At 42.0% G+C, this 19,604-nt stretch overlaps 1 protein-coding gene across 7 annotated transcripts in view; it reads right to left on the bottom strand.

Moving 5' to 3' along the window:
• FAM168A (family with sequence similarity 168 member A) overlaps positions 1-18,060 on the bottom strand; it is a 190,241-nt gene extending 172,181 nt beyond the window's left edge. For 4 of the 7 annotated variants that reach the window (XM_004433973.3, XM_014790303.2, XM_014790304.2 and 1 more), the window contains exon 1: positions 17,698-17,836. The gene's annotated coding sequence lies outside the window, so the exon portion shown is untranslated. Of the gene's footprint in view, positions 1-17,697 lie in introns of all 7 variants that reach the window. The other 3 variants (XM_087433431.1, XM_087433432.1, XM_014790298.2) reach the window with 3 other exon arrangements.
• Between the last annotated feature and the right edge of the window lie 1,544 nt (positions 18,061-19,604).

Raw genomic sequence — 19,604 nt, forward strand, 5'->3', positions numbered from 1 at the left:
CAGAACGTGTCCCCGTCATTAAGTGATGCATGACTATACTGTAAATACCACTATATCCCCATCTCATAGATGGACAAAATAAGTTATAGAAAAATTAAGTAAGTTGGGCCGGCCCCGTGGCTTAGCGGTTAAGTGCGCGCGCTCCGCTGCTGGCGGCCCAGGTTCAGATCCCGGGCGCGCACCGACGCACCGCTTCTCCGGCCATGCTGAGGCGGCGTCCCACATACAGCAACTAGAAGGATGTGCAGCTATGACATACAACTATCTACTGGGGCTTTGGGGGGAAAATAAATAAATAAATAAATAAATAAAAGAAAAATTAAGTAACTTTGAAGGTCACACAGCCAGTAAGTGCAAGAGCTGTGATTTAAACTCACCTTGCAAAATTATTCTGAGGAACAAACTTGAAAAAGGAAGTAAAATACTATCAGTGTTATTAGTATAGTATAAAAGATAGAATACTCTATTCTTCAAAGCAAGCTTCTCTAAAGAAGTCTATTGTATTGAAAGGAAAAATTTTTACTAACTATTCTACAAATTAAACTTTTAACTGATTAAGGCTAGTGGTGTGCACTTTACCCAATTTATCCCTAAATCTCAGTCTGCAAAGTAACCGTTATTTTTCTCTGCCTTACTGTTGGGGAAAATGCAACTCTGAAACATTAAATAACCTTCAATGGTGGCACAGATGTTAAGTCTTCTGACAAGAAATGGAGCTCTTTCCAGTTCAGCTTGTTGCCATCCAAGCCACTCAGACCCACACTCAATGTTTTTTCAGAGACCACTCTTGAAGCATCTTAAGCAGTATCTCCCACAATAGCACAGAACAAAAGTTTCATGAATTCTGGACTTAAAGATTCTTTGTCCTAATTCATGATGCTTACAGTGTTAGCACTTCATAAATGACATCTACACACTAATATACCCAATCTTTTTCTCACTTATTTCTGGTTTGGGTAAGAAAACTGATGCTCTAATCTGTCAAAATACTATTATCAATGAATAAGTAAAAAACAAAAACCAGGATATAATATTTGTATCACACATTTACGAAGTTCTTTCACATGTATTAAATCCTCACAGCTTTCAAAGATAGATATGAACATGATTATCCTCACTTTACAGGGGAAAAAACTGAGATTCAGAGTGCTTAAACAACTTGCCCCCAGTCAGACAGCTAGTAAGTGGCTGAGCTGCAGTTCAAATCCAGAGGTTCTGACTCTACATCCAGAATCTTCCACACACAAGACCTAGTCTTCTTTCAGAAATGAGCTCATGTGTCTACTCCTCCAAGAACTCTTCCCTGAAAAAGGTATTAACACCTTCCTCTCTGCTAGTTATTTTACAGCATCTACACACACTGAACTGTAATAATTTGTTTACACTGTCTCCCTTGCACCTGGGAGCTCCCTGGAGACAGAGACCACATCTCACTCATCTCTGCGTACCATCAGAACCTACGTAGCACAGAGCCTGATGCTCATGTTAACTAAATGAATGCATGCATAAATGATTATTTTTGCCTGCTACTAAGACTCTAAGAAGCAAAATATTTTTTGGAAGCCATAATTTAAATCACCTGTCAGGAACTACTAAGGGCTTAATACGGCAGTCATAAAAACCCCGCATTTCTTAAAGTCTCAGTCATCTCACCACCCTAACAGATAAGTCAAATCCTATATTTAGTTCAAAAAGTCAAATGCACAAGCAGAGTACTGATGAAATGTGGCTTTGGAGCATTTGTTTTATGTTATCTAAAGGTTAATGGGCCGGCCCCGTGGCTTAGCGGTTGAGTGCGCGTGCTCCACTGCTGGCGGCCTGGGTTCGAATCCCGGGCGCACACCGACGCACCACTTCTCCGGCCATGCGGAGGCCACGTCCCACATACAGCAACTAGAAGGATGTGCAGCTATGACATACAGCTGTCTGCTGGGGCTTTGGGGGGAAAATAAATAAATAAATAAATAAAATTATAAAAGTTAAAATTGACCAGAAAAGCAATCATAAGGTCCCAACTTCTCCATTTACCACTGTGACCTTCATTCATTCCAAGTGAGATTCCAGGGTCTGTCACAAATCAAGTTCTTTCTGGGTCTCTACACGTCTACTGCGTACATAGCTCCACTGACCCAGCTATGGGCGAAGAATAGAGAAAAGCTACATGAGAGTGGACTGAAGTGTAGTGGAGACAACACAAGGGGAGGCAGGGGGAGATGCCACAACAGAAAAGCCATTCTACTAAAACTCAGCCTAGAACAACATGGAGTAATGTCAACTGGTTGGGAAATTATAGCTGCTAATGGACCAGCATGAAACTATGGATTCACTCAACAAGAACTTACTGATGCCTATTCTGTGCAAGGCCCAAAAATGGGCTCTTGAAAATAAAAGGATGATCAGATACAATCCATGCCCACTGCAAGTGAAGGAGACCAATAAATAATAAATACATGGATAATTACAATCAGGGCAACCCAGAGATGGGGTACCCAATCCCAACCTGGGAAAGAAAGGAAAGCTTTCTGTAAAAGGTTATCTCCCAGGCTGAATCTTAAAGGCTGAGTAGGAGTTAAACCAATTAAGAGTTACAAAGAGATGTCTAGGCCCAAAGAGGAGCATGTGCAAAGACACTGAAACAAGAGGCATGCCATGTCTGGAAAACTGCAAACACAGTATAATGTATACTTCATTAGTACGAGAAGTAAAATGTGCAAGCTGGGAGGAGAGACAAACAATGAATGACACTGGAGAGGGCGTTAGGCAGAGGATACTGAACTAACTGCCTTATGCACATACTAGGGAACCTAGACCTCCTCTCAAAGGTTTTAAGTATTCAAGAGTTTCATGCTAACTCCATTCTAGAAGACAGTGTACCTACACTGACACCTGGCTGAAGGGCAGGCAGGCCTTCAGATATGCTCGTTGAGAATGGATAGATGGTTTTCCCTCTCTATAACTCCACAGCCTGATCAAAATGTACTGTCAAAGCCATAAATCTCAAAAATATGGATAATATTACCACCAACATAAATAAATGCAGAAAAATTCAAAAAACACACTCCTCCTTTGGTTCTAGGGCAGGGTACTATGGAGAAATATTGGATCCCCTCAGTGAGGACTGCTACAGTTAGAAAAAATTTAGGGGGCCAGACCGGTGGCACAGCAGTTAAGTGCGCGCGCTCTGCTTCGGAAGCCCAGGTTTCGCAGGTTCGGATCCCAGGCGCACACCAACGCACCGCTTGTCAAGCCATGCTGTGGTGGCATCCCATATAAAGTAGAGGAAGATGGGCACGGATGTTAGCTCAGGGCCAATCCTTCTCAGCAAAAAGAGAAGGATTGGCATCAGATGTTAGCTCAGGGCTGATCCTCCTCACGAAAAAAAAATTTAGAAAGGGGTGTTTCTCACATTCACTGACATTTTTAATTTAGAAAGAACTATTAACCTCAGTGAACTCTCCAGAACAATCCAACCTATTTCAGCTAGACTACAAAATTTAAAAAGTTGACAGAGACTCAAAGGCCATTACCATACCTGCATTGGTTCACCAAGAAATCTAGGCAAACAGCCAAAATTAGAGCTTCATTGCCAGGAAGACCAAGTAAACTACAATCATAGAACAAATACAAAATACAAAAACCAATAAATTCAGTGCTTTATTTCTCTAATAAAAATGCTTTAAAAGCCACAACATTTTTCCTTCTTCATATGCTAAAAGTCACATTAAATCCCACACTTCACTCTAGAAGGATAATATAAACAACAGCTTCCATTTATTGAGTAATTAATATATGCCAAACATTGTGGTAAGTTCTTTATATGAATTATCTCCTTCAATCCTCACAACTACTTCGAAATTATGTACTATTATTATTGCCCTTCCCTTTTCAAAAATTAAAAAAATGTGGCACAAAAAAGTGAGGTAACTTGCCCAAGGTCTCTTAGCTACTAAGGGGGAATGCCAGGGCAAAATAGATGTATTACCTATCTGAAGAGATCATTAGCAATCTAAGGAAAATTCATCCCATTAGATCTCCTCGATTCCTAAATATCCCAATTAAATAGTTTTATAGAGTTTATCATTAAGAAGATTGACCCTTTCCCCATAGCAACAAATGGTGACCAGACCCTAGTGTACTAACTTGGTAGCACCAATCCATATAGCCACCCAGACGTGTTAGGTTACATCCTAAGACCTGTAAAAACTCGTTCACTCATTTAGCACTGACTCAATTATTCAACAAAAATGTACTAAGCCCTACTATGTTCCAGGTATCAAGAAGACACAAATAATCAGTGAGACACTGTCCTTGGAAGATAGCACAGCTATAGGCTTTGGACGAAGAAAAATCTGGCGATAAATCCCACCCTAGTCACTTACTGGCTGGCGGGCCCCCGAGCAGGCTCTGTGTCTCTGAGCCTAAGTTTTCTCATGTGTAAAATAAAATAACTATGACCACTCTACAGGATAATTGTGAGTTTAAATAAGATAACACACATACAGGGCCTAGCACAATACAGGCAAAATGAATGTTAATTCTCTTCTCCCCCAGAACTAAGGTCCCAGGCTGATAAGGGTGCTGCTGAAAGGTTAAATAATGCTCAGTACTATAGACTTGTCTAGCCTACCTCCTCCCTTCTTCTCTGCCCAACACAATGAAAAACCAAAGTCATTACACAACAGGATTACTTGGCTGTGGCTTTATCTGCATCTTTTTCTTTTTCTACTGCAAATGCTCCAGGTTAAGGGTAGGAAGACTAAATACACCTAGAGAACCACTTTTATGCACAGCTATACACTGTTCTCTAAAGGCCACTTTATACTTTTCCTTCACCACAAGGTGGTGAAAAGCAAGCAACAAACCCAGTGATTTTCTAACATCCTGACAAAGTTGTAAAACTGCTCACTCAACACTAAAGTGTTTTGGTTCTACTAAGCCAAGGAAAAACCAACTGCATTCATGCTGGTTTTCAAAACAGTATTTTTAGTAAAGGTTTAACAAAACCACCTATTTTCCCAATAAGAAATAAGTAAAGCTTAGAAACATAATCATACTAATAAATAAAAATATACCATCTTGTATTGAATCAAGACAGTGACACCAAACTAGAATAGTGTCATTGCATTCTTCACAGCCACGCAAAAAAAAAAAAAAAAAAAAGAGCTAGTTTCAGTTTCACTAAAGAATGTTCTTGACGAAGCCACAAAAATTATTAATTTTATTGAATCTCAACCCTAACTACGCATCTTTTTAACATTCTGTGACGAAATGGGAAGTACACATAAAGCACTTCTCCTGCATACCAAAGTACAAGAGTTGTCTCAAGGAAAAGCACTAACGTGCTTGTGCAACTGAGTTGCAAGCTGAACTAGCTGCTTTTTTCATGAAACACCATTTTTAGAAAGAACGACTGGCAGACAAACTATGATTATTCAGACTTGGATGTCTGGCAGACATTTTTTTCAAAAATGAACAATGTGAGACTGTCACTTCAAGAAAACAACTGTCAGTGTTTGTTGCCAACGATAAAATTTGAGCTTTCAAGTGAAAATTAGGAAAGGCTTGTCTGGTGAGATTGGCAGTGATATTAACAAATGTGATTTTTTTGACATTGTATAATAGAATGTGTCAATATTTAGAAGATCTGTATAACTCAGTGAACCAATATTTTCCAAATGACCAATGCATGATGCTACAAAATCATGCACAGGTAGAAGATCCATTCAAAGTACAAAACAGACCAATGGATTTTAATGTAACAGAGTGTGAAAAGCTCACTGATACGGTTTCAGATTCCACAAGGCAATGGACCTTTAAGAAACTACCAGTTGTCAAGTTTTGGCGTAGTATCAAAAAAGAATATCCATAATTAGCTAAAAAGGCAATTAAAACATTCCTCCCTTTTCCAGCCACATATATTTGTGGGACTGGATTTTCTTTATATACTACAAACAAAACAACCAATTGCAACAGATTGAATGTAGAAGTAGATATGTATCCAGTCGGAAAGTAAAGAGATTTGGAAAAATGTAAAATATTATTCTTCTAATTTTTTGTGTGTGTGTGTGAGGAAGATCAGCCCTGAGCTAACATCCATGCTAATCCTCCTCTTTTTTTGCTGAGGAAGACTGGCTCTGAGCTAACATCTATTGCCAGTCCTCCTCCTTTTTTTCCCCAAAGCCCCAGTAGATCGCTGTATGTCATAGTTGCACATCTTTCTAGTTGCTGTATGTGGGACGCGGCCTCAGCATGGCTGGACAAGCAGTGCATCAGTGCGTGCCCAGGATCTGAACCCAGGCCACCAGTAGCGGAGCACGCGCACTTAACCGCTAAGCTACAGGGCCGGCCCTCTTCTAATATTTTTAGTTTAGAATAAAATAGTTATTTTCATAAAAATATGTTAACATTTAATAGGTTCATTTTTTAAATAAATCAATACTTTTAAAATTTCACAGTTTTAATTTTTTTTTTTTTTTGTGAGGAGATCAACCCTGTGTTAACATCCGCCAATCCTCCTCTTTTTTTGCTGAGGAAGACGGCCCTGGGCTAACATCTGTGCCCATCCTCCTCCACTTTATATGGGACACCGCCACAGCATGGCCTGCCAAGCAGTGCGTCGGTGCGCGCCCGGGATCCGAACCAGCGAACCCCGGGCCGCCGCAGCGGAGCGCGCGCACTTAACCGCTTGCGCCACCGGGCCGGCCCCTCACAGTTTTAATTTTTAATACAGTAAATATTGATAGATATAACCCACAAACAAAAGCTCTTTGGGGTCTTCAATAATTAGTAAGAGTGAAGACACCAAAATGTTTGAGAACTATTACTATATAGCAATGAGCAAGAAGAAACCATAGCTATACACAAAAACATAAATGAATCTCACAAACAAAGTTGAGCACAAAAAGCCAGTCATACCTTAACTAAGTTCATAAACAGGTAAAAATAATCTATGGTATTGGAAGTCAGAATATTGGTTACCTTGGAGGAAGGGGTAACGTTCCCTTTCTTGATCTGAGGGCTGGTTACACTTTTTTCTAAATTTGTTATATATACCCCAATACAATTTCTTTTTAATTTATATTTTCTATATAAACGTACACCCATATACACACCTGCCTTAGGCTCACCTACAGAAGTTCTGTTAGCACTGGTTGGGGTAGACCCAGGGCATGTCTTCTTTTTAAAAAAAAAAAAAAAGATCCTCAGGTCATTATAATGTGTAGCCGAGATACTACTTGTCAGGTAGGTTGAAAAATACTGATCTAAGAGTTTAAAACCAGGGAGCTTTATATACAGTACAGTAAAAAGAACAAGAGCTTTGGAGCAAGGCAGATCAGGTTTTTAATACAAGCTTCTCTTCTCTTACTAGTTATGTAACCAAATACAAGCTACTTAACCCACAGGCCTCAGTTGCTTCAGTTTCCTCTTCTGTAAAATGGGCATAATACCCTATAAAGTATAAGTGTGAGGATTAAATTATATAAGGGAGAGAAAGCACCCAGCATATTGCCTACCACAGATACTCAAATATTAGGTCTCTTTGTCTTTCCATCCTCATCCTCTTCCAATCCTAAGGACTGAGACAAATTACCCTCTTAGGTCTTGATTTCTTCATCCTTAAAATCAAAATAATGCAACATGACCAAACTATGCACTGTAGATCAAATAAAATAGTATAATTATATTTGCAGAAGTATAAATAGTGTAACTTTATTTACAGATAGGGATTTTTGCTATCAACTCAAAATAAAAGAGCGAGGAGAACACATTCGAAAACTAGGATAAGTAGAAAAATTATAAAGCAGAGGCTAGAAAATATGGGCATCAGCAGAAACTGTCAAGCTTGAAGGACATGATCAGAAGGCAAATTAAGATCAGAATCTCGAGTCAGCCAAGGATTGAAGTTTACTGTGAAAAATATATCAGCCCAGGTTCCTTCAAAATGTCAGTATCTAAGAAAAAGCACAATCTGTATCATCATAAAAAAGGCATATTCTGGAGGCCGGCCCGGTGGCATAGTGGTTAAGTTCACACTCTGCACTTCGGCAGCCCAGGGCTCACAGGTTTGGATCCCGGGTGCGGACCTACGCACTGCTCATTAAGCCACGCTGTGGCAGTGTCCCACATACAAAAAAATGGAGGAAGACTGGCAACAGATGTTAGCTCAGGGCCAAGCTTCCTCACCAAAAAAAAAAAAAAAAAAAAAAAGGCATATTCTGAATAGGCCCAGACAGCTGTCTAAATAGGGGAGAAGGGGGAGTTGTATTGGAGCTTTGTAAACCAAGGTGTTCTTAGAGCATCTTCATACAGAGATCAATGGCTCATTTAATAAAATGTTAAACCTTTAGATAAACAGAGTAGTTTGACAAAAAAGATTCTGTACAATTGTTTTCTAAAGATATGCATAATTGCCCAAGGAACTAAATTTTACAAAAAATAGAACAAGAAATATGAACTTGCTTTAGTCTCTTTGCTCTTCAATATTCTACAACTTCAAATTTGATTTCTGATAACACACCAGGGATGGTTAAGCTATGGCAGATGCATGGCCTGTTTTTGTATGGCCTGTGAGCTAAGAATGAAACGTAGGAGGAGGGAAGGAGGGGGAAGATGCGAAGGGAAAGGAAGAGGAGAAGGAGGAGAAAAAGAAGAAGAAATAACAGAGACTATATGTGGCTCACTAAGCCTAAAATATTTTTTATGGAAAGCATTTGCCTACCCCTAAGCATACCATCTTGCTGTCTTCTACTTTTGAACTTTGTGCTACATCATCATCATCATCAAAGCCTTTATCAATCCAATTAAATTCTAAATTCCATTCTAAATAAATAAAAACCTACATCTGGAAAAACACGTATCACCTTACTCCTCATTAGAACATCATACTATTGGTTTGTCATCTATCCTTACTAGGTTCAGTTCAAAAACCAATCATTCACTACTTGCAAGGCACCCTCCAAGAGCAAGGACTATAAAGATGACTAGCAACAGTCCCTGCCCCCAAGAAAATTACAGTTAAGTGAAGAAGCAGACAGAAACAGTTAGTTTTCCTAAAACAGGGCAAGTACTATAACAGAGGCATGCACTGGTTGTTCCTTGTGAACAAAATGAGGACACTTATGACACCCTTAAGGATTCTGAACGGTTTCTTAGGGGAGATGCACTCAACCCAGAGGGATAAATAAAAGGAGAAACAGCATAAGCAAAAGTATGAAACTGCAAGACTATCTGTAGAAACTACATACTGCTCAGTATTACCGGTGATGGGAGATCAGGCAGGAGGAGCACATAGGGATAGGTCATAGAAGCTCTAATAAGTCATGCTAAGGAGCTTACACTTGAGAGCCAATGAAGGGATTTAAGCAGGGGAGTGACTTGGACATATGCACCTATTGGGTAGATGCTCTGGCTGCTGGGTGAAAGATAAGTTTACTAGATAGGTGATACAGAAACCAGTTAGAAAGCTGCAGCACTTGTCCAGGTGAGTTTAGGGTCTGAACTAAGGTGTTAATAGTAGGAAAAGGGGAGATGAATCCCAGAAATAATTAATTTTTAATTTTTTTTTCCCCCAAAGCACCAGTAGATAGTTGTACGTCATAGTTGCACATCCTTCTAGTTGCTGTATGTGGGACACGGCCTCAGCATGGCCGGAGAAGCGGTGCATCGGTGCGCGCCCAGGATCTGAACCCGCGCCGCCAGTAGCAGAGCGTGCGCACTTAACCGCTAAGCCACGGGGCCGGCCCCAGAAACATTTAAAAGGATTTATTTTTGGCTATGAGAGATAAGGGAGAAGAAAAGATTAATGGCACAGATTCATATCTTGAGTTACTGGTTGGATGGCAGTACCTTTAAGTTAGGACAAAACTACAGGAAGAGATAATTTTAACTTTTTGTGTAGGAGGGGGTACAAACTGGGGGAGGTCAGAAGAAGTAGATGGGGAAAATGAGCTCAGTTTTGGACCTACTGAATTTGAGGATCACTGAAATGGATGAATGTGGGTAGCAAGTAGCCAGTGAGATATACAAGTCTGGAGCTCAGGAGAGAACTCTGAGCTGGACATAGAGATTGAGAGTCATCAGCGTATAAGTAGTAGTTAAAACTAATAGAGTGGGCAAAGTACTCACGGAAAGAATCTTAACAAGTCCAGTGAGCCAAGGAACCAACTGTAGGGAACATCAACATTTACTGAGAAAGCAGAAACAATAAAGATCTCTTCTTAAACATCAGCTAGTTTTGGGCCTGCCCGGTGGCGCAAGCTGTTAAGAGCGCACCCTCCGCCGCGGCAGCCCGGGATTCGCAGGTTCGGATCCCGGGCGCGCACCGATGCACTGCTTGTCAAGCCATGCTGTGGCGGTGTCCCATATAGAGTGGAGGAAGATAGGCATGGATGTTAGCCCAGGGCCAGTCTTCCTCAGCAAAAAAAGAGGAGGATTGGCAGATGTTAGCACAGGGCTGATCTCCTCAAAAAAAAAAAAAAAAATCAGCTAGTTTCAATAGCTTCAAAAATCTCTTCCTGCTAAACAACAAACTGGAAAGAGCAAACAACGTGAAATATGTTCATTAGGACATCTCATCTAAGGGACAAAGTAAAGATAAAGGAATTCAGTAGGGAGAGGGCTTTTCAGGTGGAAGGCACAGCATATGGAAAGAACAGGAGCATGACAGTACAGAATATTTGGGGATTCGCTTATTTGGTTTTACAGCAGGTATACATGCTAGAAAGGCCTTAAAAAGAGGTACAAACTAAGGCCTACAAGAACACAAGGAGGGGGCCGGCCCCCTGGCTTAGCGGTTAAGTGCGCGTGCTCCGCTACTGGCAGCCCAGGTTCGGATCCCAGGTGCGCACCAACACACCGCTTGTCGGGCCATGCTGAGGCCGCGTCCCACATACAGCAACTAGAAGGATGTGCAACTATGACACACAACTATCTACTGGGGCTTTGGCGGGGCGGGGGGGGGGGAGGAGGAGGATTGGCAATAGATGTTAGCTCAGAGCCGGTCTTCTTCAGCAAAAAGGGGAGGATTAGCATGGATGTTAGCTCAGGGCTGATCTTCCTCACAAAAAAAAAAAAAAAACACAAGGAGGGAACAATCAAGGAAGATTGTGCTGTTGACATCAATGAGCCATTCTTAATCACTCCTTCTCCAGCATGTTCACATATCCTTGAGGTCTCAGCTCAAGCATTAACTCCTCCAAGCATCTCTCTCTTCCCTACTCCCCCAGGCAGATTAGGCCATGCCAACCTCCACCTTCCCCATGCCCCCATCCATGCCTCCACTGTAGAATTTATCGCACTGCACTACAGTTATGTGTGACATGTCTGTCTCCCCACTAGATTGACTATAATCTCCTTAAGAGCGGGGAATTTTAATTTTTGTATCCTGTACGCCCAGCACTGCCTTACTGCCATCTAATAATCACTCAACAGATATTTGTTGAACAGACGTCTTACACATATCTGTCACCCACAAGACTACTAGCTCCTTGGCCTTGGAACGTGTTGCAGTTGTGGATTTATGTTCTTTGTTTTGCTATACTTATGATAATATTAAAATAAATGAATAATCCAAATGTAAAATGAGTGAGGGGAGATGTATCCCAGGAGAATACCGAATACCAAAAGAACAACCTGGAGGAAAAATTAGCTCTAAACAATTCATAAGTAAAATAAAAATAATAATAGTAGCAGCTACTACATTAAGAACCAATTATACATGTGCCAGTCAGTGTTCCAGGTTCTTTGTCCTTCTTATGTCATTTAATGCATACAACCACCCAATAATGGAGTATTATCTCTCCTTACATATGCACAAATAATTCATCTCACTTTACTACTCCATCTCTGGAATAAGTTACAGGTAGAAAACTAAGAAGGAAATGACTATATCTGTCAGGATAATGACAAGCAAACATTATATACTGCATTCTCCACTTCAATAAAGCCTCAATTGTTTCATTTTGAGCTAGCCAGCACAGTTAATGTGGAACCAGGTCCCATAAATTTACCAGGAGAAAGTCCTCTAGCACCTTCTCTGTCCCACTATATCCAAGAATCTTCAAGTTTCACAGGAGAAAGTGCGAACTGATCTTCATGTATTCCTCCTCCACCAGCAGAAGAACCCTTCAGAAACGCAATAAACCAAATACAACAAGCTTTTTACCTCTGTGTACGGTGCCTGGATTTCAGTTTTGTAAACTAGGGGGGAAAAAAAAACACCAAGATTTAAATAGTCCTTTACAGTTTTTTGTTTTTTTTTGTGTGTGTGTGTGTGTGAGGAAAATCAGCCCTGAGCTAACATCCATGCCAATCCTCCTCTTCTTGCTGAGGAAGACTGGCCCTGGACTAACATCTGTGCCTATCTTCCTCCACTTTATACGGGATGCTGCCACAGCATGGCCTGACAAGCGGTGCATCGGTGCACGCCCTGGATCCAAACCTGGGCAGCCAGCAGCGGAACACATGCACTTAACCGCTACACCACGGGGCCAGCCCTAGCGTCTCAATTTTTGCCACAGCATGGCCTGATAAGCGGTGCATTCACGGCCTGACAAGCCGTGCATCGGTGTGTGCCCGGGATCCGAACCCAGGCCGCCAGCAGCGGAGCGCGTGCACTTAACCACTACAACACAGCGCCGGCCCCAGTCCCTTACAGTTTAAAAAAGTATTTTCACATTCATTATCTCATTTGAGCCCCATTTTACAGAAAAATAGAAGCTGCAACATATTATTAATGAATTTGGATTTCAAATCTCTTAGACAAAAAATTCTTGGTGTTTAGGTTGCTAAGCTTCTGATACCTATAACTCCGGATTTCCTATTCACGGTATGCTCTGTACATCAGATGACAGACCCTCACACACAGTCAGGTGAGGATCAACGTACCAGGCTGCCTTTCTGCAAAAAGAAAGATGCACAAAAAATTTCTGACCAAAAGAGTTAACTGACTTGCCAAAACATAACATGAAGCTCTAAGCTAGTACAACAAAGAAATAGTATCTAGTAAATAAAGAACTCCTGCCAATGAGAAAAAAGCTCTAAGTCAGTGCTCTTTCGCAGCTCACAAAGGCAGCTAATACCCCCCCCATTCCTATTTCCAAGTATGACTGATCCACATCTGGACAATCTGATCATCCATAAATGCCAACTGGCTTCCTCTTGCTATCTAGACTATCCGTATATGTATGTATATACACGCATGCATACACACATATACTGAAGAATATATATATTTACATACATATTTATATACATATAAATAAGAAGCGTTGCTGGGTAATGGGACTGTAGACAATAATTTTGCTTCCTTTTACATTTTTGTAATTTCCAATTTCTACCATTAGCATATGTTATTTTAGTGGTGGAAGAAATAAAGCTCTTTTAAAGTTAAAAAATAATAATAAATAAGAATAAAGCAAGTCACAGAAGAATACTTACACTATGATTCTATTTACATAAAGTTGCAAAGGTAAAAAACATATTGTTTAGGATATGCACTTGTTTGGTAAAACCATAAAGAAAAGCAAAAGAATGATTCACACAAAATTCAAGAAAGTGGTCACCTCTGAGGGAGAGAGGAGATTCAATTAAGCAGGAAATCAAACAGGCTTTAAAGGTACTAGAAATCTCCTTTTTGTTAAGCTAAGTAGCAAAAACTTGTCTTCAATTTGTTATCATTCTTTAAATTGAAGATTTGTTACATGCATTTTTATACATATGGCTTATGTCGCAATTTAAAAAGAAGATATAAACAGGGTTGAGGAATCAGAACTTGGTGGCTGTAACTCAGACTTTCACTTATTGACTGTGTAACCTTAAGCAAGTCATTTAACCTCTCAGAGCAGTGTTTCTTCTTATTTTATAGATGAGGAAGCTAAGAGCTAACATATGTTTAGTACTTTACTGTTTAAAGTTCCTAGACTACAGCATAAACATGCAAATATGCAAATAAACTGCCAGATGATAATACAAAGTAATACCTTCTTAATAAATAATAGAACATCATAACACTAACAACTCAATGGTAGGACACACAAGGCTATTCACATTCTACTAGTCTCTTTCTATCTAAAAATAATGGCAACAACTAATATTTTTTAATGTATACTATGTAACACACTGTGTTAAATGCTTTCCATGGATTATTTTGTTTAATCCTCAAAACAACCATATGAGATTAGTTCTTTTATGCCCACTTTACAGATGAGACCATTGTGCCATGGTCACACAGCTAGGAGTAAATGGTGGACAGACTTCAGAACCCACACTCTTCACCACATTAGTTCTGCCTCACTTCTCTCACTATATTTAAATCGTCTATCCCTCCCACGACACTGAAAGCTCCTTGACAACTGTTTTTTGTTCATTTTCATTTCCTCTGGCACTTAGCATGCAATAAGTAAATAAATATTGAACAATTATTCCCTATATGTACAGTGTTTTCAGGACATAAAGTTATTTCAGGACATGAACTGATTTGTTCCCCCTGACAGCCTTGTAAAGTATGAAAGTTTTTTTTGTGTTTTTCCCATTTTTAACCATATTCAAGTGTACAATTCAGTGGAAGTAGGCAGATTCACAATGTTCTGCAATCATTACCACTAAGTGTGAAAGGTTTTTAATGACTTTCTTGAACTCACTCAGCTATCAAGTGGTAGGATGGGGATTTGAACCCAGGACTCTTGACCCCTAAATTCACAGGCTATTCATTCTATCAAGGTGCCTGTCTACCAATACCTCCATCTGCTCTCCCCTTCTCATCAGAACATTGGGAGAATCAAATGAGGTAAAGATAGTAAAAACACTTTATATACATTTCTGCTGCACAGGTGACCACAGCTGTGAGGAGAGGAAAAAAATCCACCAAGACATTTCTCCCAGGCGATTACTTTTCATTTTGAGCTTTCAAAAGCTAGGGCTTTAATATAAATATCCCACCTCTAGATCAAGCCTGCAGATCCACAAAAGAAATGTCTGGACACCAGAGTAAAGTTATGAGGAGAATTGCTTGCATTAGTTAGATTACACTCTCATCAAATTACAGGTAATTGCTCAAACCTGATTTTTATTGTAATACAGAAAGCTTCCTCATAACAAAACACTTTCAATTCCAAGGATAAGTCCAACCTTCCATCATTCTGCCCATTTGGGAACTATAAAAAAAAAAAATTCTAAATATTGGGTATTTTTATGTGCTCAACTGTGAAAGCCAAGGAAAGTGGTTTGTTTATGAGCTCAACTCTGAAGCTTGAACAAAAATAGAATTATTTTGATCCTATTGGTGCCAATGTTATCCTCTTTATATCCCTCCCCAATTTTTCTCAGTCTGAGCTCTAATCAACAGCCACTTCATGTTTAACATATCATAGTTAATCTAATTGAGTCTCGAAAACTGTTTCCCTACAGATGTTTCCTCCGTTCACACCCCTCTCTACCTTCCAGCATCACCATTCTGCCATGAGAATGAGCATATCAATAAGCTTTAAATAAAATTTCTGATGAATAGATGGAGATATTGTTTCTGTAGTTAATGTGATGTGCCTACATCAACATCATCCCCTAAAAAAATAAAATAAAAATGATTCTATATGCTTTATTTATCCACATCTGACAGAATTCTGACCACCTGAATTATTTTCAAAGAAAATTCAATCTACAGAAATACAGTCCAATTACTTTAAATCTTATCAAAGAGAATCAAATGAAAAACTCCATCAATACCAAACCATCTCACCAATGAATATTTATGACATTTCCATATTTCCTGTTTTCTCTCTGTTTACATAAAGCGATGGTGCCAAGATTCATCTCAGGATTATTAGCCTGCAATACAATGATGGGCCTAATTGCCTTGCAAACCAGGACACCAATAAATGGAGTCTTTAAGCGATCAATTTTAAGAGGAGGAAAAAAAAAGCCCTAAGCTCTTTCTGCACACATGCACGTTGCCTGACTAGGAAATAAATTCAGCCTCATATTTTTCAGTCTCATTCATCGGTTCTCAAGCAAGGCATGCTCCCTTAACTACCTCAAGCTCATCAAATCTATTTAACTCCAAATTCCAGAACTAATTTTTAAATGCACCAGCAAGAGGGCAGAAAGGAGAAGCCAGAGACATCACAGAGAAAGATATCTATCACATTCCAGCTTCATCTTCCCCACCTTTAGTTTGGGAGTGGGTTTTTTCCCCCAACTTTCTTTTTATGATATATGAATGAAAGAAGACACCCTCCCCTCCTTAATTCTACCTTAACTGCAGCCACTCTGAACTTTACCCTTTACCCTTTGATTTACTTGCGAATATGATACTAATATAAATGAAACAAACAAAAAGATTAACAGCCAAAGACGTCCTCTAGGAATCTTCAACATACCTTCTCTCCCCTGCAGTCCCCTCTGTTACCGCCCCTCCCCCAGCCACAGCCTCCAGAGCTGTCCATTTAAGTCCAACCTCCAACCCTCTTGTATCTCATGGAGGCCATCCCAATCCACCCTCTCCAGAATCATCCAATCCACCTCTTCCCAGCACTGCTCACTGTCCCTCTCCATCTTCTCTGCCCCATCCATACCAACAACTCCATGTCTCCCACCCCTTAAATAGCCTCTCTGCCACTTCACCATTAGCAACCACCTCTCCAGTCCCACCAGTTCATCTCAGACATTCCTTCTCCAAAACTCCCGCTGCCACCTTAGCCAAGGAACATTTGCTTCAAGATCCCATCCCCCAACCTTTCTCACCACCTGCCACTAGTCTTTCAGTGAGTCCAGCGCAGTGGCATCTTCTGTGCCCTCTGCCTTGACCCTGCATCCAGGGAGTGCCATGCCCCTTCCCATGGTTCTACGATCACCCTAAATCCCATCTCACTGAGCCCTCCCCCCCCAGTTTCAATCCTTGTCTGCCCATTTGGGGCCTAACTTCTAATTTACCCCCCTCCTGCCAGCTCACCATCACGCTCCCCTCATTGAAAGTCCCACCCCTGCCAGCTCCTGTTCCAACCTCCATAAGCACTCCCTAGGAAAACCCCAAATTCTGCCTCCTTTGCTCTCCTAACCCACGCTATTCCATAAGTCCCCACAAATTCCACCACCACCAAATGGCAAACGCCCACTTCAAGCTCAGGTCTCAACCCATGCCAAGCCCTTTACCCCCAGCTCCTACCACCTCTATTAGCCCGCCCCAGGTCCACCCCAAATTCCACCCGATTGAATTAACACCCTCCAGGGTCCTAACCAACCCCGCAAGCCCACTCTCTATTGAAATCATCCCTCTACCGCGCGTCCGGCTCGGATCCCAAGCTGTCAACTGCTCCAGGCCAACCCCAAATCCACCACCCTCATTCAGTCCCCTCCCCCATTAAAAGCCATCCCACTCCAGTCTCATCATCCATCTCACACAAACCCATCCCAAATTCCACCCCGACCCCCCCAACCCCACGCTCCTGTCCCAGGCCCGGTCATTCCCCATTAAAAGTCCCCTTCCCCTGTCCCCCCCCAAACCTGCTTGGGTCCCACCCTCACCCCACCCCCAGCCCGCGCCTGGACAAGTATCCCCTGCCAGCGCGCCGTTCCACCGCGACCTCAACCCCCTTCCGCCAACCCGCGTGGGGGCTCTGCAGCCCCCACTCTCATTCTCCCCAGCACCACCCGCCCCGGCTCAAAGAGAGCGGACGGGGGGGGGCGGGGAGGGGGTCTCCTCACCGACGAGCCGCTGCAGGCGAAAACGGCGGCGGCGGCGGCTGAGGCGGCGATGCCCTTGTCTTCTCTGGAGGCTACTGAGGCGACGCTCTCGCTCCCTCGCCCGTGTCCAGTAAGGTGGCGGATGGCGCGCAGGGACCGGGAGCCTCCTCCTTCTCAGCGACTCGGCTCTGAATCCTCTGCAGTAGCCGCCGAGGAGCCCGACGGGTGGGGGAGGGGGCGCTCGGCTGCGGGTGAGGGAGGAGGAGACGGAGGGAGGGGGCGGGGGACCGCTGAGAAGGGCGGGGAAGGAGGAGCCGGCGCGGCGCCACGACACGTCCCACAGCCTCAGCACCCCGGGACCACAACTCCCGGCATGCCCTGCTCCTGCCCGCGCGCGGCCTGCGCCTCTAGCCGCGCGCCCAGTGCGCAGGGGCCGCGCCCTTCCTGGTCACGGACAATGGAAGAAAGCCAACCATCCGCAGGCTGCTTTTGTAGACTCAAAGACCACCTGTGAGGGAAGTTAGGTCGCCCCGCGGCCCCATCCCCAAGTGGTGATGTTCGCAGCGTCTCCAACCTTTACACGCGCGCGAGCGCACGCACACCCACACGCACACCCACACAGTCGCAGCCCTCTGGACTACGTTTCCCAGCATGCCCCATAGCCTCTCACCCTCCTTCCGGCCCTTCTTAGACCTGGTACTACAGTTCCCAGGGAGTGCGGTCTCCGCGAAATGCTGGGAGATGAAGTTCTCAGTTCTTCCTCCATGTTAAGAAAAAGAAATGAAAGAGAGGAAAAAAGGAAGGAATATGCCAACCCACTGAGGACAGGCCTAAATGGACTAGATCACCTGTGAGTCTGTACTGTCTTCGCCATTCCCGTTGCGACTGTCTCACACCAGAACTAATGCAGCAGCTTCCTCCTGGTCTCCCTGCAAATCTGAGGACGATTTGGCAATTTGAATCCAAATGTAAAAAGGGCATACTTCTTGACCCAGTTCCGTTATTTTTAAGAATTTACCTTAAAAAGATAAACAATTTGGAAAAGATGAATGCACAAGGTTGTTATATGAGGTTGTTAAGGTTGTTATATGAGGTTGTTGTTATGGGGGGAAAACATAAATCTTCATCAATAGGGGGCTGGTTAAATTACATATTCAAACAATGCAATACTAAGCAGCCGTTTAAAATAATGATAGAGATCTAGTTATTGACAGGAAAAGCTATTCACAATTTATTCTCGAGGGGAAAAATTGATTACAGAACAGCACGTTGAGAACGGTCCAATTTATGTGAAGTTTGAGACAATATTCTATAAACATAAAGAGATTTGAGGAAAGAGCTTCCTCAAAATATTCTCTGTGATTATGTTGGAGTAAAGGGTGTCAGATTTCAAGTAATTTTTATTTTCATATTGCCTGAATTGTTTAAAGGAAGCACATAATTTTTTAAGCTATAAGACTACTTTCAAAAAATATAATTTCCAGGGGCCGACCCTGTGGCGTAGTGGTTGAGCTCGTGCGTTCAGCTTCCGCAGCCAGGGGTTCGCCAGTGAGGCTCCTGGGCGTGGACCTGCTCACCGCTCACCAAGCCATGCAGAGGTGGCGTCCCATATAGAAGAGCCACAGCTCTACAACTATGAAACACAACTATGTACTGGGGCTACAGGGAGAAAAAAGAAAAAAAAAATAAAAAGAGGAAGATTGGCAGCAGATGTTAGTGCTTCCTCAAAAAAATATATATATATATTATATATATATATATAAAATATATATATATAAAATATCCAAATCCAACAACCTCTCTGCTGCCTAAAAGCTCTCTGTGGCTTCCTGTTGCCCTTGGTGATGCTCCAGGACTAAGCCTGTCTGATTTTTCTGTGAGCTCAACAGTTCCCCTATTAAAACAAATAATGATGGTCACTTACAATT

Source organism: Ceratotherium simum, chromosome 7, assembly GCF_057802395.1.
Source record: "Ceratotherium simum simum isolate JZ-2026a chromosome 7, ASM5780239v1, whole genome shotgun sequence".
Lineage (NCBI taxonomy): Eukaryota > Metazoa > Chordata > Mammalia > Perissodactyla > Rhinocerotidae > Ceratotherium > Ceratotherium simum.